This window comes from Neofelis nebulosa, chromosome 2 (genome assembly GCF_028018385.1).
Source record: "Neofelis nebulosa isolate mNeoNeb1 chromosome 2, mNeoNeb1.pri, whole genome shotgun sequence".
NCBI classification, from domain to species: Eukaryota; Metazoa; Chordata; class Mammalia; order Carnivora; family Felidae; genus Neofelis; species Neofelis nebulosa.
The window spans coordinates 34,460,349-34,476,616 of record NC_080783.1 but is presented as its reverse complement, the minus strand read 5'-3'; the positions used below and the strand labels follow the sequence as shown (position 1 = coordinate 34,476,616).

The following is a 16,268-nucleotide window of genomic DNA, read 5'->3' as shown; positions in this document are numbered from 1 at the left end:
AAAAACCCATGGTGCCATCTGTGGTTTCTGATAAGTTTCCACAGAAGCACTTGCATTCACCATGCTTAGCCTTTAAATTCTTAAATTCCTAACTTTAAATGAATTAATCTTTGAATAAATAACTAAAAAGGCATCCCACTTTAACAATCATCCTCTGCCAAAACAATTTCTAATTTTTTTTAATGTTTATTTTTAAAAGAGAGAGAGAGAGAGACAGAGCATGAGCAGGGGAGGGGCAGAGAGAGAGGGAGACACAGAATCCAAAGCAGGCTCCAGGCTCTGAGCTGTCAGCACAGACCCCGATGCAGGGCTTGAACCCACAAACCATGAGGTTATGACCTGAGCTGAAGTCAGATGCTTAACTGACTGAGCCACCCAGGCACCCCATTTCAAAAAAAAAAATTTTTTTTTTAATGCAAAACCATTTCAAACATTCACATTTCTTCATCTTTTGCTGTCAATAGCACAGGTCCATCTTTTTTCATGGAATTGTCTTTCAGAATCATTCTTATTGTCTAATCATATGTTTAATATGTATAATTTTTGCACTTTCAATTTTTTTTACACCATTTCTACTTTTGTGTCCATCAATCTACCACTAGCACTGCTTTTAGGGACAAAATGGAGTTTGTATCTACTTTTGAGATACCTCAAAAGTATCTATATAAAACAAACATGCTAAAAATAACAATAATGGCTGAGTTGAAATGACCATCTGTTGGTGATCAGCAGAACTGAATCTGCTCTGGGGCATACTCTGTCTCTAGCCAGAAAGTTCTTGAATTATACATTTTAAACAGATGAGTTTGTGTCTAAAAAATGTAGAAGAAAGTAAATCTACCATGCAAGAACAGGGTTTTCTGTCCTGTACATTTAGACATGTAATTTGAGATGTTACTCATGCTTGGCATTTCATTTCAAGCCAAATATTAAAGGTCTGAAGGAAACTTGAGCCTGATATCTTGTTTGCAAAAGATAATGAATTTACATTCTTTGAAGTAAGCTAGCCCAAACTACTGAAGTGGAAAGGAATACTATTTCTCTGTACTTTCCTCAACAAATAGTGAATAGTGAATAATGAATAGTGAATGGGTAACTGCTCATAAGTATCTGTGATTCATCAAGGTCTTTAAATCACTAAGAGCTAAAACCACCACAGCAACACTGAAGGTTTCCTAAACAAGGAACCACTTGTGAGTCAATGATCAATTTTACAGAAGAGCAGTCACACTATACAACTGTGGTTGCACACTGCATACTTTACCTTTTATAAAGTTAGGCAAATGATCCAAAAGCAAAAAAATAGTAGGGGCTTTTTCAAGAAAGCAAGGTCTAGTCATTATCAGAGCCATTTTGTTTCATATTTCACATCTATATCCTCATCCTCATAGCTAATCACAACAGCTCATCAAAGTACAACAGTCATCAAAATATGAAACCAATCATGAGGAAAATGTTAAATCATGCTTCCAAACATACTTTTTAACAAGTCATAAAAACAGGATTTAAAAGAAAGCATTAAAAGATAATATTTTATGATGCTTAAATAATTAAAGTTTACCCATCTGGAAAATTCACACATCCAATGTGTTGGAGTACCAACTATGGCATCTAATAAATGTTATTGCTATTGTCAGATATTATTTTCAAATTCTGAGAAGTATAAAATTAAACATGTTAGTAGACGTGTTTCCCTTTCCTAATTGGCCTTAGGATGAATTACATACATTGGTATTCAAAAGTTAAACAGCACCTTTATATTTGTAACGGACTATGAAATAACATATACTACATAACCCATTTATTTTTATAGATTCTTATTAAAACTGAATCTATACTTAGATAACTTAATTCCTCTATGCCTCAGTTTCCTCATTTATAAAACTGGGACAATAACAGTACCTATCTTATTGAGTTGTTATGTGGATTAAATGAGTTAATATTTATTAAAGCATATGTTAACAAACTTGGGTTTGCAAGCATAATTGGTTCCAGAAACATGCTTGTAATCCAAAGCACTCAAAAATCAAAGTGAATTTCAAGAACCATTGGTTCAGTTGTGATCATGTGATGTTCAGCATCACATACTTCTCATATTGCAAGACATTGCTTGTTTATCAAGTTAAAATTTATTAGAAATGTTTGCTAGTCTTATGGAACATTAGTAGAACAAGTTACTCACAATCCAATGTTATATTGTACTTGATACACACTAAAAATTATTTATATGTTAAATATAATTTAGAAGTTAAATTGATGGGGAGATAGAATTATAAAATACAAACAATACCATTTCATGATACCTGGTCATCTGGATGTAGAAGATATAGAATTCAGATCAATTCCTACCCTTCTACATTGTTGACAGCTCTATTCTCAAAAAGTACATGCTCTTATAAAAAGCATGGCTATATATCTCACCTGGAACTGCCACCTAGCAAAACTTCAGGAGTTCTAACAATTACTCTTACCTAAGGTAATCCTTTCTTGTTACTAACTACTAGTGTTAGGGAAACTCTTATAAAAATTTTCCTGAATAAAATGCTCATGGTGGGAATGCACGGTGGGAGTACAGCCATTCAAAGAAACCAACAGAAACTATGTAGTCAAATTAAATACATACATACTCTACCATCCAGCAATTTTGTTCCTGGTAATTACCTGCCTCAAAGAAATTCTCATATCAGCCTATAAAGAGACACATACAAGATTGTCTTCCATTTTGCTGTTAGTGAAAGTAAGGCGAAGGCCTACTCCATGGACAGTACATAGGTAAAATATGGGCGATACACACATGGAGCAACATAGCACTAGAAATATAGTGCCGAGTGAATAAAGCAAGCCTGGGGTGCCTGGGTTGCTCAGTCCATTAAGCGACCAACTCTTGGTTTCAGCTCAGGTCATAATCTCATGGTTCGTGAGATTGAGCCCCACATTGGGCTCTGTACTGACAATGCAGAGCCTGCTTTGGATTCTCTCTCCCTCTCTCTCTGCCCCTCTCCTGCTTGCATTCTCTCTCTAAAATATAAATTACATTAAAAAAAAAAAAAGCAAGAAACAAAATTAGAGATATACCATAATGACATTTACACAATAAATTAATTTTTTTCTGCATTAAACTTATAAACACATTAAAATGCTTGCCTGTGGGTTAGAAAGTGAGGGAAACTTGGAGCAAGGTAGGAGATAAAAGGGAAAAAAGTTAAAACCCAAGGAAGCCCTACTGTTCTTTCAGAAGGCAGACTACTTCTCATATAATTATAATCATGTCTCTTCAAACTCTATCTGAAATCCTATGTCCTTTCAAGAGGGCACTATTTTCTCTGTCTGATCTGGCAAAGAGCTACACAATGTTAGACAATAAATCCAATTCCAATATTGCAAAAGCTTTTTCAAGACAGGGTTTTCTTATAATTTCTAAGGTGTGGAGACTGAGTTTAGTATGAATTAAATATTTAAAAGTTTGGGACCCCTGGGTAGCTCCATTGGTTAAGTGTCTGACTCACAATTTCAGCTCAGGTCATGATCTCGTGGTTCATGGGATTGGGCCCTGCATCAGGCTCTGCACTGACAGTGTAGAGCCTGCTTGGGATTCTCTCCCTCTCTCTGCCCCTCCCCTGTTCGCTCTCTCTCTCTCTCTCTCTCTCTCTCAAAAATAAACTTATATTTAAAAAAATAATTATTTAAAAGTTTGATAAATGGAGAAAATAAGATTTACTAAAAGGGTTATTATTATCACATTACACCTAATAAGGTACACATTTCATCATCTTACCATATGATAGCAGAGCTCCTCTTAGGAAACAAATAGCTTTTGTTTGGGAAAAATACATGGAAAAGCCACTCGTGGAAGGTGAGGCCTTGCAACATCAAAAGAAAGGCTAAGATGCTCTACATAAGATTAGGGAAATAACTGTTTTTTCTTCCTCTGGAGAGGGAGACAGATGCCAGATGGCAGTAGCTCAGAGGCCACAAGAACACCAGGAATTTACAGATATCTTAGGGAGGGTTTTGCTTCCCCATAACATGAAATTGAAGGTTCAAGACAACTATTTAGCTTTTAAAGGGTCTGTCTGGACACTCAGCTGACATTTGGGTTATAGATACATTAAAATATTTGTTCACAACACAAGAAACAACAGGGGTTTGCAAGGGTGAGGAGAAAAGGGAAACCTCTTACACTCCTGGTGGGAATCTAAACTGGTGCAGCTACTCTGGTGAACAGTATGGAGGGTCCTCAAAAAGTTAAAAATAGAACTACCCTAGGATCCAGCAATTACATTAGGTATTTACCCAAAGGATACAAAAATACAGATTCAAAGGGGTACATGAACCCTGATGTTTACAGCAGCATAATCAACAATGGCCAAGCTATGGAGAGAGCTCAAATGTCCATCGAATGATGAATGGCTAAAGAAGAGGTGGTGTGTGTGTGTGTGTGTGTGTGTGTGTGTGTATAATGGAACATTACTCAAACATCAAAAAAATGAAACCTTGCCATTTGCAACAATGTGGATGGAGCTAGAGTGTATTATGCTATAGTCAGAGAGGCAAATACCATAATTTTATTCATGTGTGGAATTTAAGAAACAAAACAGATGAACATATGGGAGGGGAGATAAAAAGAGAGAGGGAAACAAACCATGAGAGACTCTTAAAGACAGAGAACAAACTGAAGGTTGATGGAGCAGGGTGGGTAGGGTATGGCAAGATGGGTGATGGATATTAAGGAGGACACTTGGTATGATGAGCACTGGGTGTTGTATGTAAGTGATGAATCACTGAATTTTACTCCTGAAACCAATATTGTACTGCATGTTAGCTAACTAGAATTTAAATAAAAATTTGAAAAAGAAAAAAAGGAAATACATGTTCCTGAAATAAACTTTTATAGCCCCCCAAAATAATAAATAAAATAAAATAAAATAAAATAAATAAAATAAAATAAAATATTTATTTACAAGAGCAGTTGGTGTCAAGAATTTATATTCTGGGATTTTAATAAAATCATCATAGCTATAATATTTTAAAGTCTTTTTTTAACAGAAATTTGTGTCCTTTTGATTCAAATCATGATTCAAATCATGATTTTTGATTCAAAAATGAGTAATGCAGAGTAAATGGCATAGAATTTGGGATTTCTGTTCTCTTAACCAAAAATGGGGGAAACACCTCGAGCAGAGACATTTTATACAACAGGTTCCAGATTCCATTGGTACTATACCACAAAAGTATATATACTATATTTCTAGAACCAAATACATCCTTACCCAACAAATCAGAAAGTATTTTCTTTCAATGTTGATTGGCAATATTTAAGCTATAGATTAAATCAAGAGATATCATCACCTGAAAACCTACAAACAGTTCACAGAAGATTAAGAAATGAACTGAACAGATGTAATCATGCTGGCAGACTTAAGAGTATTATTGTATAATCTGCTCTTCAGGACTTATCTTCAAAAAAAATAGCTAAGAAGACCCCTTAAACACCACTTTAGCATAGCAGTAAGGTAAATACAAATTTTAAAAACAGAATTAATTCAATAAGAGGTAGAAACCTGTGTCTTCATTTCTCTTTGTCTCCTCTAACAATCAAATGTAAACTTGCTCTTGGTGACTTAAGATGATCCTAAATCCTTCAGTTATTTTAAACTTATAATAAGGTAGCCGTTTCCAAAAGATGCCAAAAGAAAAAACTGTAGGTACTACAGTTCTTCAGATCAACAAAGTAATCAGTGGCACCAGGACATGCAATCTTATATGACCAGGAACAGGGTGTAACTTAAAATGGGAGTGGTCAGAGCAGAATATTATAAACATATTTATAAACATATATATTTCTAGAATGATTTCTAGAATTCTACATATCTAAGACATATAACTTTTTCAGTAATGTAATTCTGCTAAGCAAGGAGATGTTCAAATTACATTGTGGTTTAGATATTAGTCATTGTTTTCCAAACCAGTTGCCACAATTAACTCTAGGACTTCAAAATAAGGTTATCTTTTGAGGGAGAACTGACACGCAATGGATGACTCTGGTTTGCCAATGAAGTTCAGGTAAATTTTTTGAGCTATGGCTATTATCTGCCACTCAGGAGACAATGAGATTCTGAGCCTGACAGGCACAGTAAATAGGCAGCTGAGAAAATTTCAGAACCGTCTTTCGCTACATGCCTTACTAATAGCTAGTAGCCCCTGTTCTTTAGGATTTTATCAAGCCCCTCTCCTTTCTCTCCTAAGGAATCTCATCTACTTCAAAGGCCTTAATTTCTAATTATATTATAATTACTTCCCAAGTCTCTATCTTTAGCCCAAATTGGCACAGGACTTTAAACCACAACTCTAAACATCAACTTGTAATCAATACCATAAATTCATCACATTCCAAAATGAACTTATATCCTTCTCCCATGAAACCTGTTTTTTCCTGCTTTACTAATTAGTTAATATTATCAGTTTAACTGACCAGCAGAGCCAAAAATCTAAGAGTCATCTTTCTTCTTTTCAATTCCTTCTTTTCATGTAGTCACCTGTTCCTGTCTACTTATTCTCCAAGCCTGTTGCCATGGCCTTAGTTCAAGCCCTTCTCTCTCTCTGGCTACTGCAATAGCTTCCCACCTGGTCCTCCAGCCTCAGCCCCTTCTACTGTGAGCTAGTGTGGCCTACTGCTACTCAGCCCACCCCTCCCCATTCCCTAAGCAGATTGTTCCGTATGCTTCAGATGTCCTCCATGTCTAAAAGCACAGAAAAACACAAAACTTGTGTTAATTTGGCTTCTCCTACAAATTTTCCTATAAGAGAAAAATACAGTTTGTAAACCAAAACATACAGTTCACTTGATAGTTCTACTGTACATTAATGGCAGACATTCTGGCTTGTTTATTCTTCTTGAGTGAGTTTGCTTAGTGTGTCTTTTCCTCCAGATCTATCAACTCAGAGTACACTGAGAAAACTTCAGTTTCTAGACTTGAACAATTGAATAGGAGACATCACTGCCCTGTGAGACTTTTCCTGAGCAGATACTATCTTCTTTTGACAGTGAAAACAAACCAACTTCTATGTTAAATTCATGAATTTGCTGTAGAAAATAACAAGTGAAACTAGCACTATAAAAGTTTTCTAAGATCAGCTGATAATATTAAACAATTGATAATAAAGACACAAGAACCTTCTGTGTTTCAAATGAGAAACACATGATAAAGAAATATATTCTCAATTTTGATCCACATTCAGTCTTTCCTAATAATAATAGATAATACTGATGGAGTACTTACTATGTGCTAAGCATTGGAATAAAGGCTTTATGCACATGATCCCTTTTAATCCTCAGAACCCCAAGATGTGAACATTATTATTGTCACCATTTCATAAGCAAGAAAACTGAAGCTTAGAGGTTAATTAACTTGCCCAAGCTAGGATAATGTCAGAATCAAACCCAAGACTATGTTTTCCAAAGCTGGGTCATCCAAACTCTTGAGCTCTACTATCAAGAGACTGGGAGTGTGGGGGACAGTGAGCATGTGTAGTTTGAGAAATTCTCCTTTTCCACTCCACTAAAATTAGTGGAATATAGACCAAAATAAATCCTTATTCCAATAAATTAAGTCTACCTATATCTTGATATCTTGCATATGCCAGGCATTCAATAAATATTTATTGAAATGAATGAATCAATCTCTAGTCAAGTTATATCCTTGCCTTCTGTAGTAGGGACAAAAACGAAACTATATGAGAAACCTAAGACTGTCAGAGCATTTGAAAACTGAGAGCTTTCTTAGTACAATTTACAAAGTCTATAAAGGTTTCTCATGAGTTTCAGTAAGAGATGTTAGCTATGGACAGGACTCTATCAATGAAGCCCACCAGTTACAGTGAAGTTGCAAAGTCCCTAGAGATGAGTTTGACAACACTGTGGCAAAACCCACAAAACCTTTAATAATGACCCTCTCCCCAAGCTTTCTTATTTTAAAAACATTGGTAGTAAAATATTTTTCCCCTGAAGTTAAGGCATGGTAATGAGAAAGTCCAACTGCTATGGGAGTGGGGGAAAAAAGTCCTTAGAACAGACTAAAAAGAATTTGATGACTCAGGGTCATTACTATGTCTAGCAATCACTATATTATAATATAATGACTACAGCTGTACCCTCCAGGATTATAAGCTTTTAAAAAGCTCTTTCTTCCTACAATAAATCGTCAGAAAATGCTAATTTTTTGGAGATTGTAAGTCCACTTCTCATTTTCTTTTCCCCCTCACTGTGAGGCTATTACACTTTGCCATTGCAGGGTGCCTCTCTGCTTTCTAACTGGCTGTTGGCTGAGAAACCAGACAACCAGGTTATCAGAGAACCCAGAAGGTGTGTCCTTGAGACTGAACCCTAGGACCTGTTTTTCTGCCCTTGGCTAGCTCCTCAATTACCTCTTTCTTTCATCCCTCCAGCACTGGGATTTAGTTGGCTTGTTTCTCTTCCTTTAGCACTATTGTCAAGTGCTTTTCTCATCTTGGTGTCCTTTTTTCTTTTCTATAGGCTGACTATGAATACACTCTGTCCCTTCTTTATTGAACCCCAAGAAAAATATAGGTTCTTCTCTCTTTTGTGAGAATTTTACTGTTAATTGATATTGAGAAATACATAGTGGATTACAAACATGGAAAAAATGGTTTAAGAATTCTTAAAATTTTTCATGATTATTTTACTTTTTTTAAAAAAATTTTTTCTAATGTTTTTATTTATTTTTGAGACGAGAGAAACAGAGCATGAGTAGGGAAGGAGCAGAGAGAGAGGGAGACACAGAATCCAAAGCAGGCTGAGCTGTCAGCACAGAGCCCGATGCGGGGCTTGAACTCACGGACTGTGAGATCATGACCTGAGCCAAAGTTGGATGTCCAACCGACTGAGCCACCCAGGTGCCCCAATTATTATTCTACTCTTTAATCAGTATTTATTGACTGCTCTTCTTGGATGTTACCAGACTATGTGCTCACTATCTTCCTCACTATAACACTGTGAGCTTTTTGAATGACGGTATTTTATTTTTGTATGCCCCAAAGCTAAAAGCAACAGACACATAATAGGCTCACAATACATACCTAGCTATAAGCTTAAAGATTAAAAATGTCAACACACTGAATTACAGAAGTCATTTAACGAACAAAACTGATTAATACATTTCAGTCCAACGTCAATTAAATGAACTGCCTTGAAAAATTAAGCAAAGATTGAACATTTGAAAGAAAACACTGTATTTGCTTTATGAAAAACTCTATATGAGGGGTGCTTGGGTGGCTCAGTAGGTTAAGAGACTATTGATTTCAGCTCAGATCATGATCTCAGTGTCATGTGATTGAGCCCGTGCTTCAGCTCCACACTGGGCTTGGAGCCTGCTTAAGATGCTCTCTCTCCCTCTTCCTCTGCCACTCCCCCTACTCCTCCCTCTCTCAAAAACAAAACAAGACAAAACAAAACAACAAAAAACACCTCTATATAAGAGTTTGCTGTTAAAAGGGTGATTTATCACTTTTATAGCAATAATGCAGTACCCACTTTTCTTGTAGTAACGAAAAAGAACTAGTTGTCAGTTTCAAGGGAAGCTAAAATGGAATCTTTGGCTTCTTGCTTAGATGTATTATGTTTTCCACTAATAACATTTGCAGCTGTTTATGGATACATTTAAAATAAGCCCCACATCAAATGAAAATGATCAAATATCTTCTTAAACGCACAACTGCTAATCTAAGTCTTGTTTGTAGTCTTGAATTTGTGACTAAAAATAAAACAAAGGAAGTTAGTGGTTTAGCCTAGTACTAGCTAAAGAGCTAAAAATGATTGAAAAGAAACATTTTTTAAGTTGTTATGTGCTTTAGAAACAGTAGTACCATCTCAGAGACAGTTTAGTTGGTTTCTAGTCTCCTTCTTTTCTTCCTTCAGACAGAGAATGCTCTTTCTTAACCAACAAACTTGTCTTTGTTTTGATTTATATCACTGGCCTGAATAACCTCAAAGCACCAGACACAACATGCCTAGACTGAAAGCAGTAAGAGTAGAAAGCAGAGCTTTGGCACTTGGGACACCAAACATGCATTTACTTAAGTGATGAATTTTTGAGAAGTCCATTCTCTAAGTTGACATGCATTTTAAATATAAAGAAGTAGTTAAGTTCTCCTGGAAAAGTCACAAAACCACGTGGAATGGGGCTGCTGTAAATTTAGTCATCAACCATGGATCTCACATCATAGGCATGCCCTCCATTATCCTCTTAAATGTCCTTTTCTGAGACAGCTCCATAACCACATCTTTGACATTCATCTCTGAACCCGTCTGTTCTCCATCCTTCTTACTTTTATTCCTGCCACCAATAAATCTATATCATCTATAGCTAGATTTCTCTCCAAACTCTGAGAATTAAACACAAGCATAACCTCAATCATCCACTTGCACACTTGTTAATCAGAGTATAAATTAGCAATTCTCTTAGAAGAACTGGGTGGCTGGAAGACAGAAGTGGGAGAGAAACTTATTTTACAATTACCTTACAATTTGTCTACCATATGTATATGCTCACCCAGGTATAAAATATTGAAACATATGTTACTTAAAAGTCTCTACTCCTGCCTTCTCTAAACTTTGCTCCACTAGTTATCCCTATTCAATAGCAACCTCCTCCTTGGTCAATTATCATGCTCAAAACCTTCCACTTTGTTCAAAACCTTTAAAAAAAAAAAAACAGATAAAATTTAAAATTTAAAATTTCTCTTCTTCAAGACTCTGGGTTCCCCTCTAGCTACTGCTCTCTGTTCTCAGTCAAGTTTCTTCAAAGAGTATTTACTCTCTTCCTTATCTTTTATTCACACCTCAACCTCACTATAATCTGATTTTTCCTGAAACTGCATTCTCTTCAGTTACCAATAGGCCCTGTTTACCCATCCAGTCATGATTTCCTAGTTGTTATCTTAGTATCTCTTGTTCAGTAGTGTTGACCACTCCCTAAACTTTCCTATGACTTTCCTGAAGTCTACATCTTAAAATGAATGCACTTTCTCAAATCCCTTCATTGGATCACCCAGCTCCCTCCCCTTGATCCTTAAATGCTGGTGTTCCCCAAAGTTCCAAATGTGACTGCATTCTTTATTGCTGCTCTTGTTCATTTACCTTTGTGCAAACCAACCACTACCTCTGCAGTGTTAATAACTCCAAATCTGGCTCTTCAGACGAGACTTCCTCAGCTCCACTCAAATTTCTCACAGGCTGATTATATTCCCTTGAATTGATCCACTGAACAGTAGTAGATGCCTTCTTTCTCTCATCTTCCACATCCAATCCATTACCAAATCCTACACAGTCTAATACCAATATATGCCTCAAATGTGCCCACTTTTATTCATCCCCTCTTCTATCATCCTAATTCTACCCATCATTAGCTCTTAGTCTATGAACCAGCCTCTTATAACAGGACTCCATGCTCAACTTCTTGCTCTTTGTCTCTGTAAGGCAACAAGAAAAATGTGTTAAAAACTAAACTCCTTTGGGGTGCCTGGGTGGCTCAGTCAGTTAAGCATCTGACTTTAGCCCAGGTCATGATCTCACGGCTTGTGGGTTCGAGCTCTGTGCTGACAGCTCAGAGCCTGGCCCTTGCTTTGGATTCTGTCTCTGTCTGTCTCAAATATAAATAAACATTTAAAAAAAAAAAAAAACCCACCCTAAACTCTTTTTAAAAAAAACAAAACCTAGGATAAGATCCATACATCAAATCACAGTCTACAGGGTCTGGCCTAGTCTGGCCCCCTGACTACTTCTCTTCACTCATCTTGCACCACTCTCCTTGCTTATACTCTGCCACAGAGACACAACCTTGTCTTTTTTTTTTTTTTTTTTTTTTTTTTTTTAATTTCCTCATCACATTCTCTCCTATCTCTGGGCCTTTGTAACTGTTCACTGTACCTGTAATACCCTTTCCTCTTATTGTTTATATGGTAACTACTTCTCACTCTTCCAGAAAAATCATCCTCAGGGAGAAGTTGCCAGTCTACCTCATCTAAAGTAGCCAGCCTCCCCTGCCATCTTTATTTTCTAATTCAGCATCTAATTTGTTTCTTTCACAACATATATTACAATTTACTTTCAGGAAGTAGTCTTCCAGGAAGGAAGGGGGAGGGGCTACCTTCTCCCTTTCTTCTCTCTTGATGATCAGAATGATTAGTAGATAATGGTAGGAGCTTAAGCAACTCAATACTAATTTGTAGTTGAAATGAACTATTAACTGAACTAGTGGGTGAATTCTTTCACCATGAACACACATATCAATTTTTTTGTTACACACATAGTGTAACACTCTTAAATTAGACCCTTAACTATTCCTTCCTTATTGTCAGAAAGCTTTCTAAAGAGAAAGAACTTGAAGTTTGGCAAACGCTAATGGATATAGACATGGATAAGCTTCAAAGACCTCAATGATCCTTACAACATGAATTAGTTCCACTTCTATACCACGAGTTAACTTTGTATGCTCATTTTCTAGCACAAATAAATCATAATCCAGGGTGTTTAAACAGGATATCCCAAGGTTATATGAATCAGTAACAAAGCCAGGAACATTACATATTAAGAAGCTAGTTATAGAAGAAATTTCAGTAAAATGACCCGAACTAACAACTGGTCAATCAGCTGCTTATTGGACAGTTTTCAACAAATGCCTCTTGAATTAAACTAAAAGACAAGAGAAAAAAAGTGGTATATGATAGCCTCTGACCTAAGGGAGTTTAAAGATCTAAAGAAATCTAAGATCTATCAGGGAGAGCTCTAATGAGCTCCATGATCTAGATTAAATCTAAGATTTCATGATCTAAGATAGCTAAGAAAAGAAGATAACACCACCAGATAATAAATATCTAATGAGTATTAGAACAGAACTGTTCTACATATGAGTCAGTGGGGGGAAAGCTCTTTTTGGCCGAAGTGATCTGGTTTCACACAGGAGTAAGATTTAAGTAGGTTCCTCAAAGATGGAAGGATTTGAACAGTGAGAAGGGGAGTGTCCAGTGGGTAAAAGACAAAGAAAAAAAAAAAGAAGAAGAAGCCCCAAAGCAAACAGAAGACAGAGCCAGTTGGGCAGCAGTGTATAGACCAATTTAAGTAAGACTGATTATGGGGAAAGTACTTGGAACCTTAAATTTGGCAAGTTCAGATTAAGAAGTCTGAACTTGATCCTATAAGGAACAAGTTTCTAAATGAAAGTGACGACTGAGGGGTGCTTGGTTGGCTCAGTTGGTACAGCATGCAACTCTTGATCTCAGAGTTGTGATTTTGAGCTCCATGCTGGGTGTAGAGATTACCGAAAAATAAAATCTTAAAAAAAAAAAAATGACATTTAAGAAATAAATCTGGAATCAGAATACAGAATAAATTTCAAGGATAGAAAAATTTGAGATAAAAATCATTTTAAATGTTATCAAATTATGCCTGGATTATTGTAATAAAGGCATATATGAGGTGAATGGGAACAGTAAGAGGGATTTGTGAGACACTGAAGACAGGATTTAACTTATGAGTTGGGACTAGATGAGCTTTATCCTCTCCTAAAAAATAATTACATCTAGCATATACCTCAATCATTTGACTTCAAACCTCACAATTTTCAATGCCCCTCATTCCCTAAGAGCTCTCCTTCCCAGGCAGTTGGTGTCCCCCCAACCCCCAAACTGGATTCTCCACCAACATAATATAGCCCAGACAAAACAAAGGATTCTCTTTACCAGCTCCCTAGACACACCAAGAAACCCTCAATCCTGTAACTTTGTTCATGCAATTTCTTCTACCTTTAATATCTCTTCTCCTTCTACATATTCAAAGTCTAGCCATTCTTCATACCCCAGTTCAAATGCCACTTTTTCCCAGTGCCAGTTTTCCCAGAAGCCTCAACTTGAAATAAGATTACTTCTGAATACTCTCCACTTTTCTCTAAAACATTTTAACCATATAATTATTCCTTATCTCCTCTGATAAACTATATACTTCCTACAGCACACATACCCCAATTTATTTTTTTTATTACTCCCTCCTTTCATAGGTACTTGATGATCTTGATAAATAACATATGGTAACATGTAGTATAATGGCTAGGAGCACAGACTGTGAAGACAGGCTGAGTTTGATTCTAACACTTGCTATGTGATGATGGGTAAGTTACTCTTTTGTGCTTCAATATCTTTACATATAAAATGGAGATAATAATGGTAGATATTTTATAAGGTCATCAGAGGAGTTGGCTTAAAACAGTGTAAGCCCCATAAAACTGTCTATTAAATGCAGTGGGCAAATACTGAACATTCTGTGGTATAAAGCTTTATATATTTACGGAAAGCAAAATGTCAAAAGTAAAGCTGGTCTCTAGATACAAATTCTTCCTAAATCCTCCCATGTTTGCCCTAAGGGTTAGCTGTGGCCTTTAAAATCTTCCTTAACAATAGTTCTGCTTTAGTTTGACACTTCAATACTGCAAGAAAATATTTAGTTCAGCTTCCACCTAATTGATCTCCTTGCTTCCAGTCTTATCCTCTTTAATCCATCCTCCACAAAGTTCAGAGTAGTCTTTCTAAAATGCAGATCTAATGTTTTTCCTCTGCTACAAACCCTCTCCATTCCATCCTCCTTAGGATAAAGTTCAGCTCCTTAGCATTTCATACAAAATCGTCTTAATATGGCCCCAGCCTAATCTCCAGCTTCATCTCTCAACACTTCTTACCATGAAATCTAATCACCTGGCACACCTCAAAGGCTTTTTGTATGTGATTCCTTTTGCTAGAACATCCCTGCAGTAGTTTGCTAGGACTGCCATAACAAAATACCATAGACCGGGTAGCTTAAATGAGAGAAATTTATTTCCTCACAGTTCTGGAGGCTAGAAGTCGAATATCAAAGTATTGGCAGGCTTGCTTTCTCCTGACACTTGCAGATGCCTGCCTTGTGAATGTGTTCTCATATAATTTTTGTTCCTCTGTGCACACATCCTTGGTGTCTCTTTTTGTTTCCAAAGTTCTTCTTCTTATAGACACCAGTCAGAATGAAATATGACCCACCCTAAAGGCTCCATTTAACTCAATCACCTCCTTAAAGGCCCTATCTCCAAATACAGTCACATTCTGAGGTTTTAGAGGTTAAGACTTTAACATATAAATTTTGGTGGGGCACCATTCAGCCCACAACAACCCCTTCTCCTTTTCTTTGTCCAGGCTTATTCCCATTTGTTTTTCCAAGACTGGCCCAAGCCTTCCCACCCCAGGTAGATTTCACTCCTTTTCTCTCTGTTCCTATAGGACCTCTGCATGTTGCCTTCTGTATACTGCTATCCTATTAATACACTATCACAATTGTGTCTTTCCCTCTTCAGACTGTGTTTATTAAGAGCAGGGGCTAAATCCCTAGCACAGTGTCTGGCCCACTGAAGATATTTAATAAAGATTAGATTATTGAGAGAAAGTAGAAGAAAGAATAAGGACTTTGAAGAAAGGCAAGAGTGGGTTCAAATCTCAACTGAACCATTTATTCTTATATCTTTGGGCAAGTCACTAAATGCTGAACTTACATTCTATCTAAGGTAGTTGTACAGATAAATGATCTAATTGTAATAAAAACACCCAGTTGTGGGGTTGGTTCACAGAAGGTGCTCAGTAAATGTTAAAGATTTCTGAGCATGCCTGGGGTTGATATCCAGTTCTATCACTTAGTAGATGAATGGCCTTGGGTATGTTAACTTATCCTCTGCTTCAATTGCCTATCTACAAGAACACCGCATAATGCTATTGTGAGGATAATATAGGTAAAATGTTGACCGGTATCTAACACACAGTATTATAAAAATGTTTCCTATTATTACATGAGCACTGCAGATCTGAAAAAACATGACTGGAAACCATGAATAATTTAGTCCCTTCATTCACTAAGTCATTTTAAATGTATTATTTTAATGCCTCAGATTTCTTAACTCAAGAGGATGGTAACTAAAGAGGGTAGAAAACCGGTACAGATGATATAAAGAGCACAAAATAATAAAAAAAATACATATTACTATCTGTTTCATTTCTTATATTGATGTTTAACATTTTCGGTATTGATGTGAAATTTTTAGGAAACTAGTTTTTCTATTCTTTGTGGCTACTGATGTTAATGATGATTTTCAGTACAGAATAACGCTCTGGCTCATATTTTCAATTGTAGAATCACTAAACCTTTGAACTGGAAAGAACCTCTGAGATGAAAATCCAGTCCT

At 36.4% G+C, this 16,268-nt stretch overlaps 1 protein-coding gene across 3 annotated transcripts in view; it reads right to left on the bottom strand.

The window, feature by feature from the left end:
* The window catches only part of TRAK2 (trafficking kinesin protein 2), a 64,001-nt gene that overhangs the window by 45,208 nt on the left and 2,525 nt on the right, over window positions 1–16,268 (bottom strand). The window lies entirely within an intron of this gene.